This window comes from Arachis hypogaea, chromosome 12, assembly GCF_003086295.3.
Source record: "Arachis hypogaea cultivar Tifrunner chromosome 12, arahy.Tifrunner.gnm2.J5K5, whole genome shotgun sequence".
Lineage (NCBI taxonomy): Eukaryota > Viridiplantae > Streptophyta > Magnoliopsida > Fabales > Fabaceae > Arachis > Arachis hypogaea.
In genome coordinates, this window is record NC_092047.1 from 46006043 (window position 1) to 46022515 (window position 16473).

At 38.8% G+C, this 16473-nt stretch overlaps 1 non-coding gene across 1 annotated transcript; it reads left to right on the forward strand.

Moving 5' to 3' along the window:
* The first annotated feature begins 220 nt into the window (after window positions 1–220).
* On the forward strand, window positions 221–329 carry LOC112731073 (small nucleolar RNA R71). The gene has a single exon (XR_003166866.1). It is a non-coding gene; the product is annotated as a small nucleolar RNA R71 (small nucleolar RNA).
* The last annotated feature ends 16144 nt before the right edge of the window (window positions 330–16473 follow it).

Here is a 16473-nt window from a genome sequence, read left to right on the forward strand (position 1 = left end):
GTATCAACCTCCAGGACTCCTCTCTTCTGAGTTACCCCATTGTTCACAGGGTTCCTCTTAGAAGTGTACATGAATTGGTTGTTGGCAACCATATCAATTAGTTTCTGTGCCTCTTCAGACATTTTCTTCAAGTAGAGTGAACCACCAGCAGAGTGGTCCAATGCCATCTAGGATATCTCAAAAAGGCCATCATAGAAGATGTCTAGCATAGTCCAGTCTGAAATCATGTTAGGAGGGTACCTTCTTATCAAATGCTTGTACCTCTCCCAGGCTTCATAGAGGGATTCACCCTCTTTCTGTCTGAAGGTCTGAACCTCCACCCTAAGCTTGCTCAGCTTTTGAGGTGGAAAGATCTTGGTCAAAAATGCATTGACCACCTTCTCCCAAGAGTCTAGGCTTTCCTTAGGCTGAGAATCTAGCCATAATCTGGCTCTGTCCCTTACAGCAAAGGGAAAAAGCATAAGCTTGTAAATCTCTGGATCCACTCTGTTAGTCTTGATAGTATCACAGATCTGCAAGAAATCAGAGATGAATCTGTTGGGATCTTCCTGTGAAAGTCCATAAAACTGGCAGTTCTGTTGAACTAGAGTGACCAGTTGAGGCTTCAACTCAAAGTTATTTGCACCAATGACAGGTATAGAGATGCTTCGTCCATAGAAGTCAGAAGTGGGTACAGTAAAGTCACCTAGGACCTTCCTTGCGTCTCCTCTGTCATTAGGGTTGGCTGTCGTGTCTGTATTCTCAACTTCTTGTTCGAAAAACTCTGTGAGGTTTCCTCCAGAGTGTTATTCTCTAGCTTGTTGTAGCCGCCTCTTTAAAGTCCTCTCAGGTTCAGGATCATGATCAAAGAGGGGTTCTTTATTCCTGTTCCTGCTCATAAACAAGAAAAGAAAACCAATAAAAGAAAGAATGGGAGTTTCTATGTCAAAGTGTAGAGAACTCCGAGCAAAATATCTAGAGAAGATAAGAAGAATGAGGGTAGAGAGGGGAGGTAGAATTCAAAATAATGGAGAAAGATATATGCTTGAGAATTCGAAAATTAAGAAGAAAGAGATTTGAAAATCAAGATATTTTTGTTTTATTTTTATTTTATTCATTTATTTCAAAATAATAAAGAAGAATAAAAGAAAATTTAAAATCTAGGATAACTAATTAACTAAAGAGATTTAAAAATTAAATGGTGAATTTCGAAATTAAAAGAAAGAAGAAGTCAAACAAAGATTTTGAAATACAAATTTAAAAGAAAGTAGAGATTTGAAATTTGAAAGTATTAAATTTAAAAAGAAAATAAGAGAGGTAATTTTTAAATTCAAAAAGAAAGATAAGATAAAGATTTAAAAAGATTAAGAAAGATAAGATTGAAAATTTAAAAATTTTGAAGATCAAACTTTAAAAGATAGTAAAGATTTGAAACGATAAACATTTAAAATTTAAAACTTTAAAAGAAGATAGGATAGGAAGGTTTTAAAATAAAAATATATTATAAAGATTTGAAAAAGATTTGAAAAGGTAAGATTTGAAAGTTGAATTTTGAAAAAGATTTAATTTTGAAAATTAAAATTTGAATTTTAAATTTTGAAATTGAATTTTAAAATTTGAATTTAAATAAGATAAGATAGGAAAGATTTAAACAAAAAAGATATGATAAAGATTTAAAAAATATTTTGAAATTTGAAGATTTTAATTTTGAAATTTGAAATTAAAATAAGATAAGATTTTTGAAATTTTAGGAAAGATAAACAAAAGATAAAATAAAGAATTGAAAAAGATTTGAAAAGATAAGATTTGAAATTCAAAATTTTAAACTTTACTAGCAAGAAAACACGTGACTTAAAATTTTTAAATCAAGATAAGGAAAGATAGTAAAGATTTTGAAAATTTAAAAAAAATTGAATTTTTTGAATTTTAAAGAAAAAAGAAAAACAACTAAGAGACACCAAACTTAAAAATTTAAGATCAAAGACACTAATTTTTTGAAAATTAAAAGAACAACAACTAAAAGACACCAAACTTAAAAATTTTGAAATCAAACAAAAAAAATTACCAAAAACAATTCGAACACAATAAAGAACACTCAAAAAAATTTTTTGAAAATTTTAAAGAAAAAGATGAAAACAGATAGGACAAACTTAAGAACTGACACAAGACTCAAACAAAAGATAAATATTACTAAAGAAAAGAAAGGGTTTTGAAAAAAAAAATTTGAAAAAGAACAAAAGACACAATTAAAAGAGTAACTAAACCTTAAAGAATACCTAATCTAAGCAACAAGATAGTCCGATAGTTTGTCAATCTCGAACAATCCCCGGCAACGGTGCTAAAAACTTGGTGCGCAAAATTGAACTCCGCAAGTTTCGCACAAATGAACCGGCAAGTGCACCGGGTCGTCCAAGTAATACCTCAGGTGAGTGAGGATCGAATCCCACGAAGATTGTTGGATTGAGCAAGCAATGGCTATCTTGTAGATCTTAGTCAGGTGATTAGAAAAGATGGTTATTTGTTTGAAAGCATAAATAAATAATAAAGAAAGAAATACCATGTTGGCATAAAAATAGGGATAGAGATTTAGTTAAGGCTTCGGAGATGCGTATTCTTTCCGGATTAACTTTTCTTACTGTCTACTTCAATAACTAATGATTGATTCAATGGAAGTCGTAATTGACTAACTCATGTAGCATCCTCATCAAGTTAGCCTCTTCTAAACTATAGCAGTCCACCATATCCGAGCAACTCATTGATGCCAGGGTATTTTGGCCAGTTTCACTGACCCTTTCTTTATTGTTTTTAGGGTAGTTTCATGCATTTTCTTAGGGAATAAGCAAGTTTTGGGTAGAATTCACTTACATCTTGATTCAAGCATACATTGTGCACTTTACATGATTTCATGAGGATTTTGCATGAATTTAATGACAAAGTAGATGATGCATTTCCCATGACTTGGACTAGAGCTTTGATGCACTTTATTGCTTGGTTTCAGGACAAAGAAAGCAAGGAAGAACCACGTTAGCAGCCACGTTAGTCTAACTAACGTGACCTCTAACGTGGAATGGGAGCTAACTTGCAAAGTTAATAAGAAAAGTAATCGCCAATAACGCCCTCGAAGCCATAATAGCCCACGTTAAAAGTCATGTTAACTAAGTTAACGTAAACTCTAACGTGGAAGAAAGAAATGAAGCCAACGTTAGTGACACTTACCTTTGTCACTAACGTTGGACCAAGTTCACAATTGGCCACGTTAAGAGCCACGTTAATTCAGTTAACGTGGACTCTAACGTTGAGAAGCAAAAGAGAAGCCAACGTTAGTGACACTTACCTTTGTCACTAACGTTGAGCTAAGCCACAATGAGCCACGTTAACTTAGTTAACGTGGAAGCTAACGTAGAGGGAGCAAGAATCGCCAACGTTAGTGACACTCACCTTTGTCACTAACGTTGGAATGAGCCAATGTGAGCAACGTTAACTCCCACGTTAACTTAGTTAACGTGGAAGCTAACGTGGATAAGGGAATGATGAGCCAACGTTAGTGACACTCACCTTTGTCACTAACGTTGGAAATGGCTATCATTGCTACGTTAGAAGCCACGTTAACCTAGTTAACGTGGACTCTAACGTGGGAAGTAAGGGCACATTGGAACGTTAGTGACAAAGGTAAGTGTCACTAACGTTCTCGAAGGATTGGCAAGCTTACGTTAAGAGCCTCGTTAGCCTAGTTAACGTGGACTCTAACGTAGGGGGAAGGGAAGACTCTCAATGTTATTGGGAAAGGTGAGTCCCAATAACGTGTGCGAAGGACCAAGAGGCAACGTTAGTGGTCACGTTAGTGCCACTAACGTTGAAGTTAACGTGGACCATCCCTGGGTGAGGAACGTTAGTGAAAAAGGTGATTGTCACTAACGTTCTCGAACCCACACTCTCACTTAACGTTAACGCCACTAACGTCCTGAGCTAAACATCCTGCCCACTTCACACTTTCTCTCTACAAGTAAAGCTAAGCCCACTGCAGAAGATAACTGCTTCAAACTCAAGATCCAAAGGCCCATATCCAAGACTTGAAGAACCAACTAGAAGATCAGAAGAGTAGTATATATAGGGGTAGTTTTGAATTAGAAAAGAGCTTTTTGGGGGATTTGGAAATTGGGAACTACTCTTTGTATAATTTACTTTCTCTGCACTTCTAGTTCTAATTTTCATGATATATTCTCCATCTTTATTTTCTATTTCCAGAGCTATGAACAACTAAACCCCTTTCATTGGGTTAGGGAGCTCTGTTGTAATTTGATGGATCAATACTAGTTTTCATTACTCTTCTTCTATCTTTTCTCTTGATTTTACTAGAAAGCTTTCAATCTTCATCCAATTGGGTAGTTATCTTGGAAAAGAAGCTATTCATACTTGGATCTCTTCTGAACCTTAGAAGAGGAATGAAGAGATCATGCTAGAAATGCTTTTTCATGTTGGACCAAATTAGGGTTGGTTGGATATGGTGACTATAATCCTACTAACACTTGATTTGGGAATGCATGTGGTATAATCAGTGACCATACTTCATCTATTCTCATGAGCAATTGACCAAGGAATTGGCTATTGATCAAGTTTGAGAGATTGAATTGCCAAGGAATTGGAATTCGATCACTTAAGATTGCCAAGGAGATCAATGAATGCATTGATTGAGGAAGAGATGAAAACGAATTTGATCCAGAGAATGCAACATCTCCTAAGCCCAATGAATCCCCATTTCTGATCTTACCCATTCTCTTTAATTTCTGCAATTTACTTTTATGAGCATCTTCCCCATTCCCATTTAAATTCTACAATTTACCTTCTGTCATTTACTTTCAGCCCTTTACTTTCGGCATTTACATTTTTTGCTATTTACTTTCTCGCCATTTAATTTCCTGCAACACTCAACCCAAATTCTGCTTTGCTCAACTAGAACATTCCTCTAATTAAAGTTGCTTGACCAATCAATCCCTGTGGGATTCGACCTCACTCTATTGTGAGTTTTTACTTGATGACAATTCGGTACACTTGCCGAAGGAAAATTGTTGAGAGACAAGTTTCCGTGTGCATCACTCATGGCTTCCCACTATAGCCGAAGGTGAAGACCTAAGCAATCCACTCCCCTTCACGATCCTACTCAAAATGCCACAGACAAGGTCGGATCTTCCAGATCAGGGAATGCTGCTCCTCAGACTCTAGCTTTAACACCACAGAGACCTTAGTAACCCACGGTCAACGAGATTTTATGTCACTTATCCAAAGTCGCCCAGGTACGCTCTTGGAATTCGCAGTGCACTCTCTAGCTGTGGTTTAATGCTATCCGGGTCAGGACTCACACGGAACCCATGTAGAATAAGGATGAATGTCACGGTTCATCCTCAATTCATGAGATGAAGAACAAAAATACACAAGAGAATGGAATCAAATGTGTATTGAAATAGAAACAGTAATATTATTAGGAGGTTTAGTAGCTCATAGTTTATAGAAAGTAATGTGATCCTAAACAAGGGTGATCTTCTCCTATATATAATAACCTAATAACTAAGAAGTACAAAAGTATGATAGACTAGACTAAAGGTGTGAAAGTCCACTCTTGGGCCCACTTTGGTTGAGTACTTGAGCTGAGCTTGGCGTCCAATTTGAGGGATGGGCGTTGAACGCGCATTAGGGGGTTGATCCATGCTACCTTGTGCTTCTTGGTAGGCATTTAATGCCCCAAAGGGGGTGATTGGGCGTTCAACGCTAGCTTGTTGTTCCTTTGAGGGCATTGAACGCTAGAAAGGGGGTAGGCCTTAGGCATTCAATACCCAATACGGGCAGGCTCCTTCGAGGAAAAGTATAGACCATTACTTATTATTGGAAAGCTCTGGAAGTTAGATTTCCAACGCCATTGAGAGCGCGCCATTTGGATCTTCGTAGCTCTAGAAATGCTCATTTGAGTGCATGGAAGTCAGAATCTGACAACATCTGCTACGCTTTCCTTGCCTCTGAATCAAACTTTGCCAAAACTCCTCAATTTTAGCCAGAAATTACCTGAAATTATCAAAAAACACAAATCAAAGTAGAATCCAAAAATATGAATTTTTCACTAAAACCTATGAAAATATAATAAAACTTAAACAAAACATAACTAAAACAATATGAAAATGATGCCAAAAAGCGTATAAAATATCCGCTCATCAGCTGTCGCTAATGACACTGCCGGTAAGGGTTTTGAGTTTGGTTTCTATTCTTTTGGATTTTGGGAAGATTATTTGTCGCTGTGTGGTTGTTACAGTTGCCGTCACCGAGCTTCTGGTCACCGCTGTCGTTTGGGATAGTCGTCGGAACTGCTGCTGGACCGGTTCAGAGGTCGCTGCTGCTTTGTGCATTTATTATAGTAAGTATCTCTATCTCGGAAACTTTGTCGTTAGTATTCCATTATGTGTTTTAAAGTTTTTGCGATGTAAATGTTTTAGGATTAAGTTATTGGGGCCGCATGTTGCGATTAAAGCTGTTCTGTTGTAACGGAGGTAAGTCGAGCTGTGGTTTCGGCTGTCGTGGTTTCTGGCCAAAAGAAAAGGTTTCTTTGACACGTTAGGTTTTGTGTTTGACTTGTCGAGGAAGGAGTTTTTCTACGAACTCAATTTTTTAATTTGGAATTGTTATAAATGGATATTGATGTGAGAAATACACTTTTTAGTGATTGTATAAGTCTTATGTATTGTCTGGCTGTTTCGGATGAATATGATTGTTTGTTTGATTGGACTATTGTTTGGTTTTGTTAAACGGAAGGTTGCTGAATTATTTCTTTAAAGTTTTGGAAATGAGTTTGATTTGTTGAAAAAAAATTGATTGATTTTGAATCAGTTTCCTTGAGATACGAAAATGATATGGTCTTTTGGAATTAGCTTAATTTTTGAACTGATTTGGTTTTGAACCCATTGAAAAGGGTTGTGAAGCAGTTTGGTTGGGACCCGAAAAGGGTGGCAAAGTCCAGGTTTTAGGGGGGTCCGAAATTTCTATAAAATCTGAGACTTTGTTTGAAAAGTTATTTAGAAAATTATGAATTTGATAATTATATTATTTTATTTGAGTTAGTTAAGAAATGTATTATATTTGAGTGCAAGTTATTTAGGAAAGAAATTTTGTTTAAATTTTGATTTAATTTAGAAACAAATTATGTTTTAAGGTTGAATTAAATGTAAAAAGGGTTTATATTTTGAATTCGATTAAGAAATCACATTCGGAAGAGTTTTAGTGAATTTAAAAGAAATTAGACTTTGATTGAATAATTTCTTTTGTGACATTTTGAGAGTGAATTTGAAAGTAGTTTTGATTTAAATGGATTGGTTTTGTTTTAAGTAATAGGGATTTTGAAATTGGTTTTGGAATTTTTGGTTACATGACTTGTTTTGGTTTAAATTCTATCTTAATTAATTCAAATAAAGAAGCTATGATTTTAAGGATTTTTAATGAATTTAAGGAATTTAGATAGGTCATTCTCCCCTAATGTCATGAGACTTTACTGTACCTTGAATGTAAACCTTTGGCTTTTGAAAGGATACATAAGACAAGCAACGATCACTGTACCTTGAACACATTTTTATTTTACGTATCTTATTATAGCAATTCTCTAATCCTATAGTGAGAACCAGGGAGGACGATGTTCTCACTCTCCTACAGGTTTTCCCATTTTAGGATATGGACAAAGAAGTTATGAAGCGTTTATTTCATTTTCTATTTACATGATATTTTGTATTGTATTAGATATTATGTTTCCTTTGCCTTTATCTTTTCAAATTTTGTAAGAGGGATAGGAATTGTGATATGCAATGTTTGTAAATTAATATTATGTATATATGTGATTTGTAAGTATTACATCTGGTCTGTATGTACGTATTTATGTTTTCAACTAAAAGGTCCCCTTTGGAAAGGTTATACGGTTTAAAGTTTTAGTCAGGCTCCTATCTTAGTATTAAATGTAAGAACCACAAGTAATCAACCGGTTAATGAATTAATTAACATTTAAAGATGATTTTTGGACTCAGTAGATTTTTCTGAGTCAGAAAATGTGCCTTCTATGAAAAACTGTGAGAAACTGCGAACCGGCAGTTGAACCGGTTCAGTCTGCCCGGTACCACACGTAAAAAAGTGAAAACGGTCAAAAACCTTAGAAAAACATTAGAAATAGGCATTAATTTTAAAGGTTTGGCCCGAAGTTAGGCCAAACGGGCTAAAAACGCTAACGGGTTGGACCGGACCCAAGTTAGACCCAAACCCAACATATAAATAGAGCCATTAATGAACCCATCAGCCCATTACACTCAAACAAACACACTCACACAGCTGGAAAGATAGGAAGAAGAGAAACCATTTGGCACTATTCATCTCAATCTTCCAAAGCTCATATCTTGAGCTAGAGAGCTCCGATCGCCGCACCGTTTGTGGCTATGCATTCCTCGTGAAGAGCTCTACAAAACCTACCCAAGAAAGTAGTAAGGTAACCACGAAATCCTTTCAGTTTTTCTCTTCAAAATTTCGGGTTTATTAGGGTTTTGGGTTAAATGAGTTTTTGTGATTTTGGATGTTTAGGTTTGCTCTAATCTTTACTTAGCATTGGATTTTTGCCATCAAATCTGTTGGAAAAAATAAGAGCCATTAAACCCTTTGAAATTTCAAGTTTGATAAACCCTAGGTTGAATTCTTGTGAATTATGTGTGTTATAGCTTGAAGTGGTGAGTATTTGAACTTGTTGGAGCTTATTGGTGATTGTTGGTGGCTTGGATTGTGTTGGAAAGCCTAGCTTATGCTCAACTTTGGGTTAAGGGCATATAGAAAATCGGCCAAGGTATGGTTTCGGTTTCTTCTATATAGTATATAATATTCATGGATACTTAGGCTAGTGACCCATAGGATATGATTGGATTTGAATGGCTGATGAGTTGTTGGATGCTATTGTATGATGATGTATGATGAAATGATGATTTTTGAGTTTGATATTAATAATTGATAGTAGTATGATGAGAATGAATGATTTGTGAAGTTGGAGAGTGAATTATGTTGATAAATGTGACATTGATGTTAATTGATTGGGAATATATTAATGAGGTTGATTATATGTGACATATCAATGTGGAGGTTGAGGATGAGGAAAGGTGGAGAAATATATGGTAAGTTTGGTGCAATATGCCATAGAGTGTTATTTTTTATGAGAATTGGTGTTTGGAATGGTTTAGTTTGATTTTGATTGTGGTTTATAAAGGAATTGAGGAAATTGTGATATTGGGTAAAAAGGGAATTTTGGTGAACTTTGTTTGATCATAACTTTTTCCTCAAATTTTGAAATTGATTGAAATTTGTTTAGAATTAAAGTTCTTTGAAAACCCTTTTAATTGATATAAAGTTTGTGAAAATTGAGATTTTGTAGAGGAAGTTATGATCATTCAAAGTTGGTGTTAAAAATCTGAAATTCTGCAAAGTTGCAGAATTTCATGATTTCTGATATGTGCGAGCGCACACCCTTGTGCGGACGCACACCCTGCGAAAATTTTGACCTGTGCGGACGCACACACCTGTATGCACGCACAGGCAGGGAAGTGCGTTCTGTTTGAAGCGTTAGCACAGCTTGTGCGCGCACATATCTAGGGAAAAATTTCAACCTGTGCGGACGCACATGTTGGGACGGCCAGTCTGTTAGGGGCGCTAGCACAGGTTGTGCGAGTGAACAGATTCTGTAAGTTTTGCCACTTGTGCGTATGCACACATCTTAAAATCTCCTGGGCGTGCGCACGCACACACCCCTGTGCGGCCGCACACGCCCTGTTTCTTAAATTTTACTTGTTTTTCAACTAGTCTACCTTCCCAACAAGGTTGTAAGCTTCTATAACATCATTTTAAGACTTTTGGGCCTAGTTTTGAGTATTAGAACATGGGATATAACTTAAGAGTTCTAGTACATGATTTTATGATAAATTAGAAAACGGAGGCCTAGGTTTCTGGCGTACTGAGATTGGTTTGACGTTAGGTGAAGGATGATTGATATATGAGATGAGGAATGATGAACTGTTGATATTTGAAAACTGAGTTATGGATGGGCAGTGGTTGAGATGAATCGCGGACTCTGAATAAGATGATGGATCCATGTATACTGAAAATGTTTTCTGAAAACCACTGAAATATTGTTTTTACTGAGATTATGAGATTTTATGTGCCCGGCATGGACGGCGGTTGGATCCCGCCCGTCGAGGTAGCGGCGGCGTAAGGGCGGTGGTTCATCCCGCTTGCGTTGAGATGTGAAGTCTGTGGCAAAAGTATCCCGCTCGCATCCCTTTCGGATCAATAGAGCGTGCAGGCGCCGGTACCTGGACAGTGATCTGGGCACTATATCTCGGGGGTTCCCATATGTGAAAATCCGAAGGGCGACGTCTCCATGGAGATGTGTCGGGTTGGCAGTTAAACCGACAATGTGATATCATAGGCAGTAGGGCAGACATTCATCATATGCATTTTCTATCTGTTTGTTTGATTTGCCGACTTTGTAATTGTATGCCTAATTGAATAACATGCCTATTTGTTTACTTGATCTACTTACCTTGTATGCTTTTACTTGTGAATTACTTGCATTGTTATTAATTGTGCTTTCTACTAGGATTGAGGAGGTTCGGAAGGCGGTGGCGATGGGATCGCATGGAGGATAGATTGGTGAAGGTTGTGGGACAGCGGTGTTTGGTTAGAATAGTATTCCCCTAAGATAGAGTACCCTGTTTAGTTATGTTAAGGTTTCATATAATTATGCTTATTTGTTTTAGAATGCTTTAAATTGAATCTTGTGATGGATATGGAGCTAGGATTGAGAACCTTTGGTTCTCATACCATATTTCTGTTGTGTTTTTCAGATGCAAGTCGCAACCCACCTTGGTGAGTTGCTTTGGATGGTGATAGAAGCGGAGGATCTTGGATTCCTTTGAAGTCTTTTTGGTTTATCTTGTTTATACATCTCTCCTTTTGTTTTTCGTCTTTGCCTAGAGGCTTGTATTATGAGAGAGAAACTTGTATAAGCTATTTTTAAACTGTCAGGTTTCTGTATGGATATGTATACTTGTATATGGCTAGCCAGCTTAAACTCCGTGAGCCGTGGCTAGTTTCCTATGATATTATATACTTACCTTTTGTTATATTTTATCCGTACCTTATGTTTTAAGCTAGTAGCTTCGTTAGTACGTTTTGTGCTTTTCAAATCCAAAATTTGGGCTATATCCTTCATCGGGCTTCTAGATTATACTATTCCTTCTATATATATTATGTATGAGCTTAGAACTATCGTAATCTCTGATTAACCTTGGCTTTACGACGCAAGGTAAAGCTTAGGCTAATTAGGGTGTTACATTAAATATGTTTAAAGTCGTTGTAATACCTAAAGTATCAGAGTGGCGCGGCCGAAAGCATGACATTCTTATAGCAAGGGTGTTATAACCATCATAGGTTGGATTCAACGATGATTGCTCAACACATATTCACAATGGTCAAAGCATATCCAACAATCAGCATCGGGATTCTGCAAGGAGGTACGGAGAATCACTTTGGTTACAAGGTGTCCTACAGAAAGGTTTGGCTTGCAAAGCAGAGGGTCACTGCTAGAATATATGGTGATTGAGAGGAGTCATACAATGAGCTTCCTTGTTGGTTATTCACTGTGCAGATGTACTTGCCCGGTAAGATTCATTTCATTATCCTCAGTTATGTATAAAGTCATTGTCTACATGTGCTAACTGTTGATGGTTTTTTAGGTACTTGGGTCCAACTTGTGACACAACCTTGGCCTGGTTCAATCGAGACTGTCATATTTCATCAGGTTTTTTGGACGTTTCCACTGTGTGTTGAGGTTTTCAAGCATTGCAAGCCACTTATTTCCATCGATGGCACCCACTTATATGGCAAATTCGAAGGCACGTTACTGATGGCCATTGCTCAAGATGGCAATGCAAAAATTTTGCCTATTGCATTTGCTGTTATTGAGGGTGAGACGAAGAAGGCTTGGTCGTTCTTTCTTACGTATCTGCTGCAGCATGTGACACCACAACCCGACGTCTTAGTGATTTTAGACAAACGCAAATCAATTGATGCCGCGTTGAACACCGATGGAAGTTTATGGAAACCACCTCATGCCTTCCAAGCATTTTGAACGAGACACATTGTTGCCAAATTCATGACTCACTTCATAAATAAGGACTTGAAGAAGGTTCTAGTTAACGCAGTGTATTCAAAGTCACAGCGGGAGTTCGCTCAATATTTTGGCCGTCTGAGGGGTGAGAATGTAATAATCACAAACTGTCTTGAAGAAATGCCTCGGTCACATTGGGCGCAGTAAGCGGATGAGGGTTGTCAGTTTGGTCACATGACGACAAACATCTCGGAGTGCATTAACACTGTCATGAAGGGTTCTCATAATTCGCCCATCATGGTGCTTGTTAAGTCCAGTTATTTCTGTTTGGGTGAACTTTTTACTAGGAAGGGTTCAGAGGCCCTTGCCCAGCTTCAAGTCGGTGCTGAATTCTCACAGACATTGATGAAGGCCATAGAATACAACTCAAAGCACAACAACACTATGAATATTTACCAGTTTGATCGGTCGAGGACTACGTTCACAGTTGAAGAGTTAGCGACAATGCCTGGGTCTAGACAACAGAATTAACAAGTGCTACTTGATGAGGGTAAGTATGATTGTGGGTATTTCAAGCTCTTCATCTTCCTTGATGTCACGTTCTTGCAGCTTGCTCTCATGCACGACTGGATTGAAAGCAGTATGTACATCCCGTGTATCACATGAAGTTGGTCTTTAATGTTTATAGATCAGAGTTTTGACCCATACGTCATGAGGATGATTGGCCATCCTATGACAGGGCCCGAATTCGGCCCAACCCTAGGATGATGAGAGTGAAGAGAGGTTGTCCCGTCAGCTCTAGGATTCACAACAACATGGATGATGTTGAGCATAGCGGGCAGGAGAAGTGCAAATTGTGTCGTCAAGTCGGTCACACATATAGGACTTGTACCGCTCTTGACAGTGGAGGGGCATCGTCTAGTTGATGTTAGTTATACGTGTCATTTTAAGGTGGATAACTCTGTTATTGTAAGCGTCATACCATGTAATTTACTTTGTTTGACTAGTTGAAGTTGGAATACTTGTTTGAACTTTAAAATAATGACATTAATTATGACAAAATTAATATTTTCTCACAACCAACTATTGTACAATACACATTTAAAACAAAATTAATATTTTATCACAAAACCTACAAGCCACGACCTCACTTACCACTACGTGGACCAGGACGTCATCCATGAGGCCTCGGGTCGAGACATCCACCTGTGCCACATGCAGAGGTCGGATATCGCGCTATCCTTACCTGAGGGGAAGATCCAGATCAAGTACTAGAGTGCTCATCTGCTCCCTCAGAGTCACATAATTTACAGTGGAGGATGACCCACTAGATGGATCGTCCATGTGTCGTGACTGGTATATAGACTGTGGAGGAGTGGTGTGCATCTGTGAAAAGGGATGGGTCTGCTGTGGCATTGCCAGAACATCCTGCAGCCCATCATCACCCCCTTGATCAAGCGAGTCATCTAGTCAGGCATATCCATCGTCACATCAACCATGTCTTGTGTATCCAACATGGGCTCATAATCTGGCTGGGGCCCGAAGTCTGACGTGTTGAACGGCAGGTTGAACTGAATGTCAAGATGTGCACTGGGGCCGGATCTTGGTGTATGCCCTTGGTGATTGGGCCCGGGATCCGAAGGGTCTAACCAAGGTGGTCTAAGGGACAGGTAGTCTCCAGAGAAGGGTCCTGAAAGATCCCTAACCGTGTGTCCAATATCCTCTACCACATGCCCTGGCGAGCTGACAGAATCTCTGTTGCGGGCAACCTCCGGATCCCCCTGCCTACCTCTCCGTCCACCGTGTCTCCCTTTACCTCTACTTCTCCCCCACCCCCTACCTCTCCCTCCCCCAGCAGCTGGCTGCACCTTTGGAGGGTCACCATCCTCTGGCTGATACAGATCTGGAGCATCTGGGTGGTGCATGGGCAGGTCATCTAGCACAACCCCGCCCACCACCAAGTTTTTGTTACCCTGACCAAATAACTCAATGTGGGCCCACTGAACATATCAAGTCATATATGGCCATGATGGACGCAGGTCAATATGATGATGTAGATGGAGGCAATAGTCTGCATGAGCATCCCACATCTCATGCCAGCCCCCAGGAAATGCGGGAACTACTCACCTCGCCCAAACCTATCATCGTGCCGATGCATCACGTCGATGTTCATAGGCCTGGTTGAATGTGCTGTAGGCCACTAAACTAACACACAACCCGGTCAACCTTATGCCACTTGACGATAGTGAAGCAAATGAGCAGACATTCAATCGCCATCAAGGCTTCAGCCTTAGCTATCCCCAGTGGAACTAGACCATGTAACTGTGGGTCTGTGTACAGCGTCCAATCAACCTGATGGAAAATGCAAGATGCATCACATACAAGATTCAAATTGAATTAACATAAAATTATAATTTTTAAATATTTATCACTTACGTTGAGGATACCGATCCCATTCAACGTACACCTGTAATGCCTAAGCCTACTCTCGCCTCTAGCATTATCCGGACGGTACTCAACCCACCTAGAATACCGTGAATGATTACACATTATTTCTCAATTTCATTGACTAATGAACAAAAAATGCAAAAACGAATCATACCTCTCAACTAGTGGAAATTGACAAGTCTCAAATCCATCCATCCGTAGCAGTGGAATATGGTGATAGGCCCAGGAGAGCAGCAAACCAACACAACCACTCAGGTTGTGCTGATTATGCTCTGTGGTACGACACATCTAGTGGTACAGCCATGCCAGCATAGCCGAGCCCCATGATAACCTGCCACATCTATCAAGGTCCTCTAGCAGGGGGAGCCACTTGATATGTACCCGAGAGTCAAATGTATCCGGGAATAAGATACCCTCGATCACCTGTATGATATACCCTCTCGTGTACCGCAACAAGCGCTCCTCAATGGCGTCCTACTCTAGCTCTCTGCAGACGATATTGTGAAACCATGTGAGTTTGGAAATTTACTTGATCTATGACTTTCTATCCTCTGGGCCCCGAACAACACCCAAAAGCTGCTAGCATGAGTCCTCAATGGACCGTCTAACATGCTGCTGCTCTCACCCACCGATACAGCCACTAATAGGATCACTATCGATCCTGAGTCCCAACTTCACGTTTTACAGGGTGATTTTATATATATGTTGTGGTACTGTAATTGGTATGTTGTGGTTCTGATTATATATATGGAATGTTGAGGTTTGAGTACGATTTTTAATGAAGGTAGAGGTTAAGGGTTTTTGTGTAAAATAGATTTTTGGCCGAACTTCGGTGAGCCATAACTCAGCTTCCAAATCCTCAAATTGTTTCAAACTTATTTCATATGAAAATTGGATTCATGAAGATTATGCTATTTGAAGAACGGATGAAAAATATTTTAAAACGAAAAAGTTATGCACGTCAGAAGTTTAGAGTGCAAAATTGAAAATTCTGCAGTATTTAGCATTTTTGCCATTTTGCATAGCTTGCATACGCGACCTCTGCACGCGATGCGACCAACCTCTCCAGGTTTGGCATCTTGCGTACGCAGGCAGAGTACTTGCATACATGAGCAGTGGTTTTTGAGGGGTTGCGTACGCGAGCAAGGTGTTTGTGCACGCAAGCATGGCAAAAGGCACGCCCACACGTACGCGTGGCCCCTGTTTTAGCAAACATGAATTTTGTGTTTTAAGCTTAATTTTGAACCTCTAAACCTCTATTTTCATTCTTTTAGCCCTAGATCTTAATAGTATGCCTAGTAATAAGATGCAGCTAGGAAGAGGTGGTAACTTGGGGGTGAAGTAAGGTTTAAAAATGATGAATTATGTATGAAAAATGCAGAGAACTGAAGTATATGTGATGCCATGGCTGTAAAAAATGATTATAAATGATTATGAATTTTATTGGCTTATGCACTCAATTATCTGAGATACGAGTTTTCCTGGGTAAAATACCATGGCTTGCCACCACGTGTTCCAGGTTGAGACTTGATACTCTGTTGACCCTATATCGTAAGGGTGGTCGGGCACGTATAAATTCCCAGGAAGGATACCCCCAATGAGAAAATTTTATATGAGAAAAAACTATGCATAGACTCTTGGGGATGCGCGACGGGGAACAGTCCAGGGTTTAGCAACAGGACTTGTCGGGTTGGCTTGATAACCGATAGATGAGACTCATCAGCCATAGGACAGGCATGCATCATATGCATATTGTCTGAATTGCTTGCTTGTGCATTAATTGGGAATGCCTAATTGATTTTATTATGTTATTTGTTATACTTGTTATCTGTATTACTTGTATTCTACCGGTGTTTGCTATTGTTTACTTGTTTGTCTATGTG